The sequence below is a fragment of the Gymnogyps californianus genome, chromosome 14 (genome assembly GCF_018139145.2).
Source record: "Gymnogyps californianus isolate 813 chromosome 14, ASM1813914v2, whole genome shotgun sequence".
In the NCBI taxonomy this organism is placed as follows: domain Eukaryota; kingdom Metazoa; phylum Chordata; class Aves; order Accipitriformes; family Cathartidae; genus Gymnogyps; species Gymnogyps californianus.
Window position 1 is genome coordinate 5,661,849 of NC_059484.1, and position 17,189 is coordinate 5,679,037.

Here is a 17,189-nt window from a genome sequence, read left to right on the forward strand (position 1 = left end):
CTATGGGACACAGAGATTCCAGTTCGCCTCTCTCCTCAACACTGCAGCCATGTGAATACATTACTAGCAGTCATCATCTTTGTGTGCAGGCTAAAAGAGGCAACATTGCTACCAGAGGCAATTCTCTCCTTACCTCAGCAATTGGCTTCCTAGTTTTGCAACATCTCCCCTCCTTTGAGCCAGGGCAGGAGCTGATGTGGTTACTCAATGAACCTGACTGGGCACTCTACCAAAATATTCCCAGTTCTTTTGTCTCCTCCTGCCACAGTTTTCATCTCCATCAGTTCTTTAATCTGGCTCAGTGTATTGCCATGTAAGTATGTAATGCCAGCACATGGGGCTGGGGGGAGTGGAGTGCACGGGGCAGCAATGAGCACGTAGGAATGTCCTGATCAGGTGGTGACAACTGATGGCAGAACTGTAGTGTAAGACAACAGGCAACCATTTACATTATAAGATGATCCCCCTCCTGAACTCTTTGTTTCATTGACTTCACCCCAGCAGCAAAAAAAAAAAAAACAAAACCAAAAAACCAAAACAAAACCCCACAACCCAAACCAGTGATCTTACAAACACCACCATACTTGGCTTCGCAAGACTAACCTGTTCTTACACAGCATCTGATCAAAATACTGCATAAAGCAAGTGTTCTGAGGAAAAAATATCATCATGCAACTTCACCCAAAGGCCAGGACAAATTCAAGTTAAAGATTTTAGTTTTGGCTGTTGAGTCCTTTACTTTTCCTCCCCACCCCCCTCTTTTTTTTTGGCAACTTGAATAATTGCACTCTAATATAGCCCATGTTTCAATAAAGACAGATAGATGCTTGCAAAGAGTCTACTTATAAGTAAAACTGGCACACAGCATCTAAAAAATGAAGAAATCTAGTACTTTTTTGTCAACTCACTTTGAATGTACAGTGCAAACTTTATATTCAATGTATAGCATTATCATGCTCAAGAAACTTATATAAACTAATGCTTTATAAAATACCAAACATTCCAACAAATCAGGGAATATCTAGAATTTGTATACATTTGATATTTAACATAGATACCAATTACCAAAAGTGACATTGATCAAAACCTAACACCCTGGACAAATGAGAGTAAAACTTTCAAGATACGCTCTTCCTCATCCTGACATCGATACATATAATGGAAATCAGGTTTATGAGCTTTAGGCCAAACTTGAAAGAAAAAATATTATTTCTTCTTCCTATTAGCCAGCAAAAGATATGAGAGTGGTAGATTAGTAAATGGAAATTAACTGAATTTTGAGTAATGAATAATAATAATAATAATAATAAAGCTTTTAACAGCCATGAAATTATAAACACAAGTTTTTCAATATATTACAGCTGTAGAACAAAAAAGAAATGAAATTATAAAAAAGAAGAAATTACAGATTTCTCAAGTATGTAAGTTCTGTACCACTTAATAATTGACATCTTTCCAAACTTCTAGCTTAAAAAATTAATCCTTTTTTCTAATGAATATTAGTAATAGTTGAAGACAACAGTTTAAATTTTCAAGAGAAATATTGACCAAAGTCAACAAGAACGGGAATGTAGTCCTTGACGATAACAGAAAAGATCATGGCAAAAATCTAATAGCACTGCTTGCAAGAAGCAGAGAATGAAAATCACAGCTGAATCATAGCAGAACACAAAACACAATACACCAGAGAAGTAACCTTGCTCACATCTTCAGAGACACAGCAACCTTAATCCAAATAAAAAGAAAAGCAGTAAAAATGAAAAATATACCAGCCTTTGTGACATATCTACTGAAATATGTATCCAGAAGAGCAGGGAGAAAGAATGCAGAAGCTGAAGTGAAGCAATATGGTCATCCAAAACACAAAGGAGACCATGATTCCACAAATAAATTAAAAATGCTACAACGGAGTAACACTAAAAGTTGGTGCTTAACAAGCAACAGCTGGAGTACTATCCCTGCAGGACGAAGCCTCTTCTAGCATACGGATCTGGAGAGCTGACACTCATAAAGCAAAATTATGCTCAGTGGGGGGGGGGGGGAATCATTCACCACCACTGCTGGGTGTTTTATCCATGCTCTGTATCTAGTTACAAAACACTGCTTCAGATAGATTACAAACCCCTGGATAACAAACTTCAAAGATTCTGTCCTGTTCCAGGGTATCAGGAGTTCCTAAAACTGCAAGGGGAAGAACCTGAAAGAAAAAGACCCAAAAAACTCTAGAGGAGAAATTACTAAACCAAATATTTTCCTGTGAATTTAAAAAGACAAATCTGAAAGGAAAGTGTATTAAATTTTTGAAGAACAGGTACAATGTATATTTAACACCTGCAAATAATACTTCTTGTTTGCAAAGCAAAGGACTGAAAAAGTGTCAAGTAAACAGAAAACATCTATCAATAATTTGGAGAGTGAGGAACAGGCCAGTTGTGAAGAATTCATTAGTTTCTCAAGAGGAAGAAAAAGGAGTTGGAAGGAGAAAGCAAAGGGTCTGAGTAAGATTCATGAAAGGCACTCTGATGTTGTGCAGGAGACCAGCAAGAAAAACATTCTGGGCTGTGCCCACCATAGACTGTAACTCGGTAAAGCCTCAATCTGTATGACCAACAAGAAAAACACTCTCTCTTGATATTTCGTTTTGGTTTAGTTTTTCTTTTTAAGTAGCTCAACTGAGCAAAACATTAATCAGTGCCACTGTAGAGTACAGACTACAGCATAAACCTGAGCAATTACTAAAAGGTGCAAAGTGTTAGTGTATATACATGCACACACAAACACCACAACTAGCAGTCTGACTCAACCGAGTCTAAGGGATTCACTGAAGCAATATAAACAAACAGCCAAGTAGATAATAACTAGAGCAAATGAATCAGGAGCTTCACTTATAAGCATGAAAATAAATATAAGACTGTATTTACCGTTACTTTACACTAAGAGTTTTCAATTACAAAGGATAAAATAAAATGGAGAAAAGAGTAAAGTTTACAGTGAAAATGCCAGAATATCATTAACTTTCAGAACTACTCCAAAGCTTCCAAGATGGACATCATGGTAATCGGATTCAAACAGCAATAGACAGTTACTTAGCCAAAGTTGCAAACATCATGGGAGGGGGAGAGGCAACAGAAGAGGTGGGTAATCCTATTAGGCCAAACACAGCTCACCTAAGGATGAAAGAACTAGGGTTACCAGAAAGTGAAGGCAACATCAGCAGGGGAGGGAGAAGACCTGTCTCTATCAGCCATTTAGTGCTGCTGGGAGCAGCAGCTGGCACACGGTTATGGCTGGTCAACACCTAAAATGGATCAATAGCCTTGAATCGTAACACCCTGCAAATAAAGTCCTGGTCTTTCCTTCTTTACATTGCACCAGCCACTAATGTAGAAGCACCCGAAGCAGCTGCAAGCATTGAGAAACATTCTTTTGGAGGGGTGAAGGAAACTCTGCAACTATTCACAGCACCATCACCAGGCACCACTAGAAGTACAGGTGTAATTTGGTCTGGATATAAGCAAAACTTAACATTCCAATAAATGAAGAATTATTCCAACAGTATTTTATGAAAAATCAATAGTAATTGCAATTCCAAACACTGTCTTTGGATAAGAGTTATTATTTACATGCATACTGAGATAACCAGTATATTGTCTCTTTAAAAGGGATGAATAAAGTAACTCCAGGAGAGTGTCTCTCTCATTGAGAGACTTAAGTGTGTGTGTGAATAAATATATATATAATTTTTTTCAGAGGGATACACACACACAGGTCTCTATATATGAAGAGCAACTAAACCGAGTTGCTGAAGGCATGTGCATTTGAAAGCCTGCATAAGAATGCCTCTGTCATTTACCTAATCGTGCAAAGGTATGCATTCCTATAAACTGTCTAGACCACAACAACAAGAATACCATGATTCACAGCTGTTTACATTAAATGGTCAAAATCCCAGTGTGCTTTGATCAGATCTGAAGAGAATGAGCAACACAGCAGTGATCATCTTCCCTTCCCCTGCCCGGGCAGTTAGGAGGAACGCTTCCCCTCCCAAAGCCACAGGGCAGCGCCTCCTCATCCCACCCCGGGAACAGCACTGAACACAGCAATACAGCACACAGCGTGCAATGCACTTAACGTATTCCTCTTTGACAAAATCATACCACGCAGAGGAAAGGACACCACAGAGAAAGCTGCAAGGTATGTTATCCCGACCTTCCTGACTCTTTCCGTACAAGAATCAGGGGACATCAAATAGAACTAGCAGCAGTCTGGTTCAAAAGTTTTGGGGTTTTTTTTTTCCCTTTCTTTCTTTCTTTCCCCCTCCTTAAAAAAGGTGGCTCTTTACACTGCAAATGCACATTTGCTGGAGGATGCTGGGGAGGCCACAGGTTTACAAGGATTTAAGCAAAGGCAAGAAAGATCCACAGAAGAGAACCCCACTGAGGTTTCCCAAGCAGCTGAGAGCACATCCAGCTCAGGAAGTCCCAGGACCAAAAGGGCTGAAAGCCTGGGAAAGAGTAAGTGGCATTTCAATTATGATTGCCTCTTTTACTGTCCCCAGGTATCCACTTATGGCCATTGATCTGAACCAGTATGGCCTACATTCTATTTCTTGTTCCTTCTAGCATCTCTGTACCTCTAGAGAGAGACAGAAAATAATTATTTGGCTTGATACCTACCAGCTCATCTTGATAATGCCTTTTGCACTGGCAAATGAAGACAAGAAGTTATATTTTCACCCTTCCCCAGACTATTAATCTAATCCCAGAATATTAAGTCAGTGCATCAAACTCTATGTATTACCTTATTTAGACCCACAAGATGATATGACTTAGAGACACAGAATCAAGCCGCAGAACAAAAAAACAGGCATTATGAGATGCTAACCCCCTTCAGCAAACAGCAGATTCAAAAAAACCCCGCACAGTTCACAGCTGCTTTTTGTCTTTTCATGATTGTAGTAGATCCTCTTTCTTCAATTACAGATAGCAGACACTGTGTCTTACAGTGTCACAAACACCATACATTTTCAAGAACTGTTTCACCTGTAAATATATTCCCTACTGTATTCAGTATTAGTCATCCATTAACAGCAATGGCTGATGAAGAGCAATGTAGCACCTTGACGCTGATACATTGTGCTAATGAGCATAAACTGCACTTCCCACTGAAGAGTATTGTTAGGAAGTGTGGAAAACTAGAAGGAATTTTTCACTCCTCTATATTTATCCATATTTAAAATATCTAAATATGGCCTCAAACTGCCTTTATCCCCCCCCAAATGTGAGTTGTGTTCTAACAAAACTACTGTAATGAAATTTCCCCATCTCTAAGTACAGCACTGCTCTAATAAAACAGTGACATAAACCCACATGGTTGGTTAATTTGTGACACAAAATAAAAGGCCAACTGAGTGGCAAGCCAGAACTGTCATTTGAAATTAGGGCATACGACAACCCTAATGTGATTTGAAATTCAGATTTATATTAGGCCTCATTAAGCAGTTTAGAGAAATTCATACATCTTTTTATTGGGTCTTTTTTTTTTACCTAATTACCTTTACAGAATGATGTACATAAATACATAAATAAAAATACAGTATTTCTAAATCATAAAATATTTTAATATTACATTTTTTCAAGTCCTATCATCTCTCAGCTATGAAAGTGGAAAAGGCAAGAGCCTTCACAGTTCATTAAAAAAACCCAAACAACAAAACAATGATAAAAAAATCTGGCATATGTATTGGATGTTGCTTCCAAAATAATTTCAAAGTAAGCACTACCAAATATTCAGAGAATTAAGAAGTGAGTTGCCAGTTGCCTTTTAGGTAAGGGTTATATTTATCATAAGACTGAAGCCAACTTACTTTTACAAATTGTAGTTTAAAAACAGATTTGCTTTTTTAATGTAGGTTCTGTTTATTGTCTCTAGTCCTTGCCTCTTAGAATACATGTCAACTCCTTAGCTTAGGGCTTAAGCCAGGACCTTGATACAACACAGCAATAAAACATGCGTATCTGTAAATGCTTACGGCTTATCAGTAGTCCCTCATTAACAGAAATCATTTCATTTGTTCAGTAGTCCCTACAGAGTCACATGTACGTTCTTTGCCAGCATAGGATCCACTGACTGTGGTTTATTTGTTTGCAAAAAATTTCTGCTCAGTATATTTATATGAGCAGAACCATCACAGTCTAAAAATCTCATTTTTTTGTTAAAAAAAAAATGTATTTACTGAGATAAAAAAATACTTTTTTTTTTTTTTTTTTAAATACACCTTTGGGAAAGTAACGCATAGAGAAAACAACTTTATATTCACCAGGAGATTTGGTGCTGCAAGGCTAAGCAAAAAGCCATCTTGCCAAGCACAGTGTAATTCTTCTGCTCCCAGCTATTTCTATGGCCAGTGGTCTGCACTGAGCAAACAGGACAATTTTAAAAGCTGCAGACATATTCATTAAATACATATTGATAAAAAAAATAATTTGCATGCTTTCATTTTTACAAAACACAGAAAAGACTCAATGCAACAAATGCGCTTAAAGGCCTCAATTGAGAGTATTGGCATTTGGATACCGAATACTGGATAGCACCTAAGTGAGCATAAATACACTTAGATAGGATTTTCAAGTATTAAAAGCTAAGACAGTGAATCTATACATAGCCACTGATAAAAGTAGAGCTTAAAAGGACACTGATTGCTCCTGGCTTTGCTAACTTAAAACAATAATAGGCAAGAAGTTTGAAGTTTCCCCTTTACAATGAAAATGGTAACCTTAAATATCCGTACCTATGTGGGCAGGTCAACTTTTAGGTAGTAAACCTCTGGAAAACGTAATTAGTATCTAAATTTCAGAGTACAGAATTTCAAATGACCTTTTGAAAAATACTTGGTTTATAAAAGAATACCACGAGTTGCACCTAGTTGTTCAGTAATCCAAAACAAATATTGCTGATGTAAAAAAATATGATATACAAAGTACAAAACTTTATAAACATAATGGCTAACCATTCATAACATGACCAAAAAAAAAAAAAAAACAAAACCAAACCACCAGCACGGTACCTTATGTAGCTACGGCTAACAAATTCTGTCTGAATGTCTGCTAGGTTTACGTTTTTTAAATATTTTCTACGTTATCATGCTACTTGCAAAGAATCCTCAGGAAACCATCTTGAGGACAGACTGTCATCCAACTTTTATTCTCACATAGTGATGCTCAGCTCTCAGATTTTTACACCTTTTCCTGCTTTTACCAGAAAAGCAAATGTTCACATGTAGGCTACTATTCAGAACTGTTCTTTCTCAAGTAAGAATCTTTATTCTGTGACATTTAATCCTTAATACTATGGTGGTCAAAATATATTCAGGACACATTTGTGCATCACACACACTTCTCTGTATTACAACGTATGAGGAGAGGCTGAGAGCACTGTGACTGTTCCGCCTGGAGAAGAGAAGGCTCAGAGGAGATCTCACCCATGTGCCCATGTATCTGAAGGGAGGGTGTAACTGAGCCCACTGACAGGACAGAAAGCAACGGGCACAAACTGAGACACAGGACATTCTGCTTAAACACTGATTTCCAGCGCAGATGGTCAAACACCGGAACACGTTGCTCAGAGAGGTTGTGGTGTCTCCATCTGTGGAGATATTCAAAACCCAACTGGACACAGTCCTGAGCAACCTGATCTGGTTGACCCTGCTTGAGCAGGGAGCCGGACTAGAACCCCAGAGGGACTCTGGAAGTACAAGGAACTGGTAGGACTCCAGAAGTTCCTTCCAGCCTCATACATTCCATTATTATTTACATTTCAGTATCATTTATATGCTGTAATTGTGTGATCTGCTATTTATTTTTTGAAGCTAAAGATTTTCAGTATTCCTCTTTTCTTTTTGGTATGCTTAAAGGTAAGCATTTCATACTGTCCTCAAGTGCAAGATCTAGAAGTTTATTAATGGAAGTTGCATACATGCCCTTAAAAATAATAAGGGGCTAAGGACTCCTTTCCTGATCTGTGCTTGCTTTCTATCCAGTTAATAATATCATTACAAGGGTGGTAACCATTGCACTTGATTTGTGAAACGAGAGACAAAGATAGGAGAAAGACCAGCAGTTTAGCAAAAACAAATTGAAATTAGTCTAACAAAGACCAATCACTGGAACAAGGAGGAGGGAATAAAGACACACTTTTAATATCTGTTGATCTATTTCTATTAAGTTTAACAGAGGGCAGTCGTCTTGAAGATACTAAATTCCCCTGAGCTCTGAGAAAATCTGTCAGATAGTAAAACAAGAGACTCGAATTAGCATCACCTCTGAGAAAAGAAATCTGAGGCTAATAACTGTTTGCTAGCTGCCCAGCTGCCACTCAGCACCCCAGTCACCCAGGGTCAGGCAGAAGTGCTGCTGATGGTTACAGGGGGCAGGAGGAACCTGCGGAAAGTATTGCAGGAAGGTTTAAAGGATGGAGGAAAACAGGAGCTGGCATGACCGTAGGGGAAAAAGGACAAGGGGAAGATCATAGGGAACACGAGCAGAGAGAAACTGGTAATCCTTCTGGTGGGAGGGTTGCTGAGGGGATCAGGGATGAAGGACAGAAATCTGCAGGCAGTGAAGCTTCATTAGTTCCACTAATCACAGACCAATTTGTTTACAGGAAAGTGTTTTGGTTTGTTTGTTGTTTGCCTTACAAGGATGAACAGGTGTCTTAATATATTCTGTATGTGGAGTAACAGAGGAACAGCCAATACTGAGAGCACTCTGTTCAGGCTCAATTTATAAATGGAAAAGTGATTCTGCATTCAACAGGAAGGATAAAAACGGTATCCTGCTGTTCACAGTGGGAGACAGAATTTAAATATCCTGTAATATAATTTGGTACATCACCACATGTCAGGCTTGACTTTCCTAATTTACACCAGTAAGTTCTTACACAAGAATAAATCTTTTCAATTCAAGGCAGTAACTTCTGATTTACACCAGGGCAAATGGAAGAGCATGAGGCCCTTCTTATCTTAATAAAATTTGTCATCTACTGTTAAATGCATTAATGGCAGATATAATCATATGTTAGTATTGTATTACAAGATAACAATATCGGCACTGGATTGAAAGGGGAAACAGATTACTATTTGGTGTTAAGTCATTTACACCATCATTCACAAAAATCAATTAATAGGTTGCGGTGTTCTCCAACTTCAGTTGCTTTTTAATTAAAAGAACAAATCACAACTAAAAAGAAATCAGAAGCACCCACTTTGGGGAAAAAGTTTTTAAAGGACAGGTTTAACAGACACTATTACATTAAATTTTAGATGATACAAGGTCACAACAAAGGTATCATTTCCTTCAGAAAAGTCACACCTTAAACTATATGGGGAGCATTTTTTCTCCTTCAGTTCCCAAATTCTTCCATGGTAAAATGGTGTTTGGCCACAGATACATAGTTTGTAGAAGACAATGCCAACAAAGCACCAATCACAATGCAAATACCCCTTGCCTAAATGATTCTCATTAACATTTTTTAAAAAATATTCCATTTTTAAACAAAGATAGCCAATTTAAAGGTATTTAGACTACAGCTTTCAGCGCCATTCTCATTTTCAAGCTGAAGTGCCCTCTGCTGGCCACGATTCCAGACGCCTTTGCTCATACATTTTTTATGTAACTTCTTTTAAACATGAAACTTCATTAGAAGAGGGCATACAGACTCTTATAAAGACATATAATTTAATAGTTGAAAATTATTTTCTTTTTTCCCCTAACGCAGATCCTGTTGACGTAAAATTATAAAAGGGGGTTTAAACTTTGCACCAAGAATTTAAACTTTGTTGGCTTTGCTCAGATGCTCTAATTCTGTGGATAGATGACAGGCAGATGAATGAACAAGAAAAAAACAAAATAGGTGGACCAATGCTAAGGAACACCAAGAGAGCAGGTAGCTACAAACACAAAATAGAAGATTAAATGTATAGGAACAGAGACTGCAGAAGAGATTCAGCATGGAGATTCAAGAAGAGAGAGCACACAAAATCCACCCATGAAGTAAACCATTAGGCAGCTACATCCTTCTTCTTCTTCACATTGCAAAATGTAGTTGCTAAACGCTTTATGCTGCTTTTGGCTGTCGCAGCATTCAGAATGAGAAAGACAGAGGGGCTAAACACAAATATACAGGGAAAAAGATGATGTTAAAGCAGGTTTTGGAAAAGAAAGTATATCCTGGATCAGTGGAGAAAGGCACAAAGAATACAAGTGACCTCAAATTCAGGTTCAAGATGCAACTAGGAGAAAAGGAAGTTAGACATCATTGGGGGGGGTTTAAAAAAAAAAATCAATAAAGAAAGACTTTCCATTTGGCTAAATTAGATTTCAGCCCTGAACTTAACTAGGATGATGAAGTCAGATTTCTCCACATCATTTCTCCGGTCAGGAGATGGGTAGGTCATCCTTTATTTCTCTTTCTGAACCTTCTCTAAATCTACAGATGCCTGTATAACTGCGAGCTGCTTCCTTTGAATCCCTTAAGCTTTGCAGCAATCTAGTTCTTCAGAAACTCAGCAGGGGTAACAGGAGACTTGTCTATCTTTGAGGAAGGAGGACAGCTTCAGCGAAAGAATATTAGTTATGTGAAGCAGCAATAAACTCCTGAGAGATACCTGCCTGGACCTGAGAACGAACAAATTACTCCCAAGCAGCTCCATCTTTTCCTGCTCTCACCTTGCCATCTAGATCTTTCATGAGGAAAACAATGCAGAGAAGACACGTTTTCTTTCCCTTAAAGATTACAAGCCAAAAATGAGTATTTTTTTTTTTTAGAGCAGGGTATTTCTCTAGTAGAGATGAACAACAGGACTGAGGCAGTAAGAAGGATCAGTAATGCTAAGAACCACAATTAAAACTTAAAATTGATCTCAGGCTGCCCCTATAAATCTTTCATTATTCTTACCATTAGCATTAGTTAGACTTCTATAATAAAACAAATATCATCCTTCAAAGGGCAGGTGCAGAAAGCAGCTTTCACATTTGCTAACTGAAAGACCTGATAAAGGATACTAAGTATTAAGATGCATTCAGATCATTAAGTCTTCATCTTCAAAAAATTTTCATCATTAGCCAGTTAATTTTCATAGAATTTTTGGATGCATGTTAAAAAACATTCTATTCTCTTCACATTTAACATAAAACGCAAGCACTAGAAAAAACTAACTTTCAGTGTTTTGCTAAATCCAAAGCAGTTTTAGGATTATTAGGATCAATCTTCTAGTGCATTACATGAACTTTAATGTCATCAGTTAAAGGGTGGCAGGGAATAATCAGGCTTAATAGGTTTAGCCAAAATACAGCCACTGGCATTCAACCACGTGCCAACAGCTGCAAGCTTTCTGGAATAGACACTCACCACACCATCTCTGATGCTACTGTACAATAAATCCATTTTTTAAAAATACAGTCCATTTCGTAGCCATAAAAACAAGGTCAAACTTATATCCACATAGCTAAAATGACCTTGAAATAATTAAAAGATGAACAGGTACCATTCATTTTTCTGCTCAATTTAGACATACACATAACACAAATACTCATTTTAGTTCTGCTTTTCTAGCAATAGGTGGCACTATCAAATACCACTTTCATAAGTATCTACTGTGCACCATATCGTTCTATAGTCGAGTGGCTCATCGGCAGGGAAATGTGGCTAAAGTTATTTTCCTTTCTGGTTCCCCTAAACAGAACAGAAATTACATCTTGCAGTTGTTTTATTTTCTGTTTTAAACTGTAATAATGCTCAAACACATTTTTACAACAGTTAGAAACTCGAGAGAAATGTTATTGTTTTGAAGAGTATGCTACTTTAGACAAGTGGCAAGCAGATAAACATGCTACATGCTCCAGCAATCTGTATGATAATATTAAAAAAAAAAAAAAAAAAAAATCACAGTTTTAAAATAGGTATTCCTTCAGCACTTTCAGCTACCTTTTTGTGACCTGTTAAAATACATAATATTACTATTTTTTCCTTCAATTTCCATATTTTCCTGGATTTGTAGATGATATGCATGGTTGATAACACATCCTCTTAGCTTGCAAAATAAGCACTTTGCTACTCTTCCCTTTCAACTTGTTGACCACCTTTCTCTTTCTTCTTTCTTCCAAACTCACCAGTTTCATTCTCTGTGCAACATTCACTCTACATGCTATCTTTTCTTCTCCCACTCGTGGTATGCTGGCTCTGCAGTCCTGATTTCAGAAAGATGCTTAACAGCTGCAACACAGAGCCAGAATCCTGAGCTCAGTATTTACAAGGCTGATCATGTACATAATATTGTTTTTGAGATTTGCCACTTCTCCAGTGTAATTTTTGAAGTCCCAACTCCAATATAACACGCTTCTCACCTAAGCTGTTTACATAAGGGATATACTTCATAGGAAAGAAAAGTATACCAGACTAAGTCTCTTTTGGATTTTAATTTCTTTTGTTTCAAAGTAAAATGCACTGGAAGCCCAGAAACAACTTCTGTTTGTCTCAAAGCAAGGAAAGAATTAAACACCAAAGCTGTCTTCTTAAGTCTTTCAGTTATTACGGCACAAGCATTAAACCAGTCTTAAAATTACTACATGCCATTAGGCAACCTTCTACTCTTTCTCCACAGATCAGCCACATCCCTGCAATTTCACAGCACTTTCTAATGCAAAGCATGCCCAGACTCCATTGACAGTGCGCTGACACGACATGCTTCACTTTCCGTTGTCCACTGTCCTTAGCCATTCATTATCTTGACTGCTGTTCCTACAGAATAATGATACACTTGGCCTCTGCCTGTGACTAACACATTTTGCTACAGGGCTTCTTTTAATTGAAACACATAGCATATACTTTCTGTTTTGGAGCAACAGCCAAACATTTAGTAGAGAACTTATTTGCTTCCCCAACTGGTAGAAGGCAAAAAGTAAATATGTTTTTAAGCAGAGCGTACGCAGCCCAAATAAAATAGCATCTCCCTTGCTGTACCAAACTTGGGGATTCTCAGTGTGATATAAGAAACATTGACTCCAAGTTCTGCTCTGCTGAAAGATGCCTTCTACCAAGAAATCCCCCAAACATAAACAGTTTCAATAACAATGAAACGTATATGACATTGCTAGAAAGTTTTCTCACCTTTTAAAAAAACCTGCTTTATGACTTGGTACCAACGTAAAGATTTCAATTCTAAATAACCAGAATGGATTCTTTTAACTACAGAATGATTTAGAGCTGAGCTTAGCCAAAAGCCAGCAATCAGCTCATAACTACAGCAGATGTTTCCCCAGCTGAAGTCACTCAGTCTAATTCTCTTACCCAGTGACAAGAAACCGGACATCTAAGTCTCAGGAACTGTCATATTTAGGTTCTCAGTGATAAGGAATTACTACTGGAAAAGTTATCAGGCATGAAACTGTCACACATTTAAATGACATGATAGCTTTGAATAAAAAACGCTCCCCAAAAAAGGGCAGCAGATTTTGTTTTAAAGGCTTCATTAGAAAAAGTCTGAACTGCAGAAATACTTAGTTCTTTCAACTCCAGTTGAACAAAGGAAAACCAACAGTCAAGACATCTCACTATCTGGCTAACAGAGTAGCAGCAGCCAATGTGTGCAGAAAAAAAACCCCAACAACCCCATATAGCATCTTGATGCACTGGGCAGAAATTGTTATTTTTAATTAAGATAAAATTACTAACTTCTGACATTAATCACATCAATTTTTGTTTCACTGAGTTCTCAGTTACATTGTCAGCAATAAATCCTACTAATAAATACATTTACAATTAGCAACCCAGTTTATATTTTCACATTACCGTCCTGTGTATGTTTAATCTGTGTCTTGGTAGCATATTCTAACACATTCTGGCTGCCCTGGCCCCAGACATACCTCAAGACAGCTTCATCTAGTGCCAGAAGTAAAATAACCTTGGCATAGGTGTATAAACACAGGAAACCTATGACAACAGTATCCAGTCTGCAACTACTTAAAGGACTCCGATGACTGGCACTCAGTCTGCAAGTCAGAAATGCTCCTCTGCAGCAGGGGGAACTGACCAGCCGTCAGGAGGTAACATCCATCTCAATGCCAGAACAGACCGATTCTGACCCATGAAAAGAGAAAGGCTGGTCTTGATCTGCAGAAGACGTGTATGCCAAGCAGTGAAGCCTGCGTTAAGAGTCATGACGCCCACTTTGGCTCCAGCTCCCTCCAAGAGCTCTTGAGCCCGGACATTTCAAATTCAGCAACCATCACAGCCAACATGCTATAATATTGCTCAGGCTTGCTTGACTAATATTTGTAATTACTGATCGCTTTTCATTGTTATCGGATAGATTGCCTAGTAGCTGTACATAAACACACGCTTCTTTGAAGTCTGGAAATTTCCCTGGTGTCGCAGTCTCTCAGACAGCTCCCATCACAGTGACCCCCCAGTTCCCTAATAACAACAGCTACCACAACTGCTACCCCACTGACTCATAGTGCTGTACAAAGCTCGATGGTGCTGGGACTCGAAACTGAGAAAGCGATGTCTCAGAGTAGTGTACTCTCATTTATTACGAGGAACACAGTAGGTTAAGATTCAAAAGGCAGGCTTCTGCTGTGCAAGAGAAGAACTGTTACACGAGATATCAACAGGTGTGCTCTATAGTAATTTTAAAATTGTCGTCTTGATTTATATATAAGATGAGTGTGTACAGCATTACATGTCCTGAATGATTACATTTGTTTACATGTAGATCATCAAGGTTTAGCTGCTAAGGGCAGTAAACGTTGCACTGATCATTGCTGCAAAGCCAGCTAATCCAGATATCTCCTCCTCAAAAAGCCATAAACTAAAAAGACATACATTATCTTCATTGAGCAATTAAAATGAAATTTTATTGATGAAAGCTTGGGTTACTCCAATCTGCTTTAAAAAACAACAAGAGTAGACTGCATAAGCAACAGTCTTTTAGAGGACTTTTGAAAATAAGCTACTAGTAAATCTTCCCTGCATGTGGAACAATATTAAATTTCAGCTCTGCCTCTAGCATAATTAAGTATCCACAACAGCATAAAACCTTCATGAAGTTATGGTGTTTGGAGTGAAATGTAAATTTGTCTTCAGATACAAGGTTGGTATTTCAACCCCTTCACAGCCTGAATATCATTATGGGGGGCAGAGTCGGGGGAAGCCACAAAATAAGCAACATAGAGTTACTAAGCACTCCTCTTCTCTGGGTACTATATAATCAGTAAAGATAACAAATGCCCAGGTCTCTGCCACCTCCCCCCAAAGGAGAAAAGAAAATAAAAAAAGAAACAAACAAACAAAAAAGCTAAGGATACTTTTTAACTGCTGCCTCACTAGAAACAATGATTACTTTACTACTTCTTATGACATTCACATGGAAGTTCTTTTTTTTCCATCAACAGCAGCCTTCTTCATGGGAAACAAAAACAAAACAAAAAAAGCTCTTTCCAAAATCAAAAAGCAACACAAAGGCTCAACTATGCACCCACTCAAAATCTATAGCACTTCAGTCACTGTTTGCAAGAGCGTGGACTGACTACTAAAAGAGTGAAGTACAATACTGGCTGCACTTCACCAACGGGAACAATTTCTATCACCTCCTCAATCCAACTACCATGGAGAACATCAGCTGCTCTGTGAAGATCCTCCTCATCTGTTCATGGTGCCTTCAGAGAGCCTCATCTCTGCAGCCCTCCACATCCTCGAGCAGAGATCCAACTGATGCATGTATTTATTTAACACTGGATGATCATCCTAGCCAGCATGTGCCTATGTCCGAAGGCATCACTGAACCTACTTCTGCATCAGGCCATTTGTCCCTAGAGCAAGATGCAGTGTGCTGAACCAAAATGTCCAACTTTCTATATGTAATACAATCTTCCTGACCTGAATATCTTGCGGTCACAGTTGGGACGGGCTTAAACATTTATAAATGCACGAGTTTGACACCACACAAAGCCACAGGAAACTTGAAACACAGTATCTGATGAATGAACAAACAAGATTAATTCATTTTTGGTAACAACCAGTCAAAACTAACCTTAAGAAAGATCAAGCTAGTTTTATCTTGATGTATACTTTAAATAAATTAATAAAGATGACAGTGGATCAGGTTTATACCAAAATTGTCCTTACTCTTAGATTACATTCAAAAACCCTTTCATTTGCATGTATACTATTAGGCAAAATGCAGAAAATATCTGACATTCAAGTTTGGGTTTTTTTGGAAGGCCAAGTACAGAAAGGAGGCATCAACAATGACATTTTAAGCATATACTTGGGAGAAGAACAGGAAGAAAGAAAAAAAAAAAAAAGAGAGAAAGCCTTGTACAATGTCACTTCCTAATTTTTTTCCTCTTTCAAGTGCTTTACAAATTAACTTATCTGCAGAAATATGAGATACTAAAATGATTTGTCAATATTCCAGTTTTTTCAAAACATTAGGATTGAACAAAGTGCTTCTAGAATACGTGTAATTCAGTATGTTCTTCACACAACAAAACACTGTCCCTTTAAATATTTCTGTGTCTATGTATGTTTTATGGAAAACACTTTCATAAAGGTAGTAACAATGTTAGTGATTTTTTTTTTTAAAGGAAAAAAAACCAACACAACAAAACACAAAACCTAGGAGTACCATAGAACTTGTAAAAATATTTGACAATTCATCATGACTTCTGGAATGCTGTACACTCTCCTTCCTCAGAATATTCAGAATTGTAACTCAAGTCTCAAATTCTCACTCAGTTTTAATGGTCAGAAACTGACTTCATGTATTTTTCCAGTCTATTAAAAAAATTCTTTAAAATTTATATTTAGAATTTTCTCCTACAGCATGCCTGTATTTCTGAATATGCAGACGTGGGGTAATAAAATACTTCACTTCAGAAAGCCTAATATAACCATTACTGTAAAACAATTAATGTCAGTTTAAGAACTTCAAGATTCCATATATTATAGGAGCTTAGAAAGATAAGGATATCTATGACTCTATCTTATCACTTTAGCTACTTACACTGTAAGTTAGGCCACAATTAGGTAGTTTTCTGGTTTGTCTACATACTGTATCATGTTTGAAGCCTCAAATGATGATTTACAGCAATCAGCATTTTAGAATATAAATCTTCATCTACTGAAATATA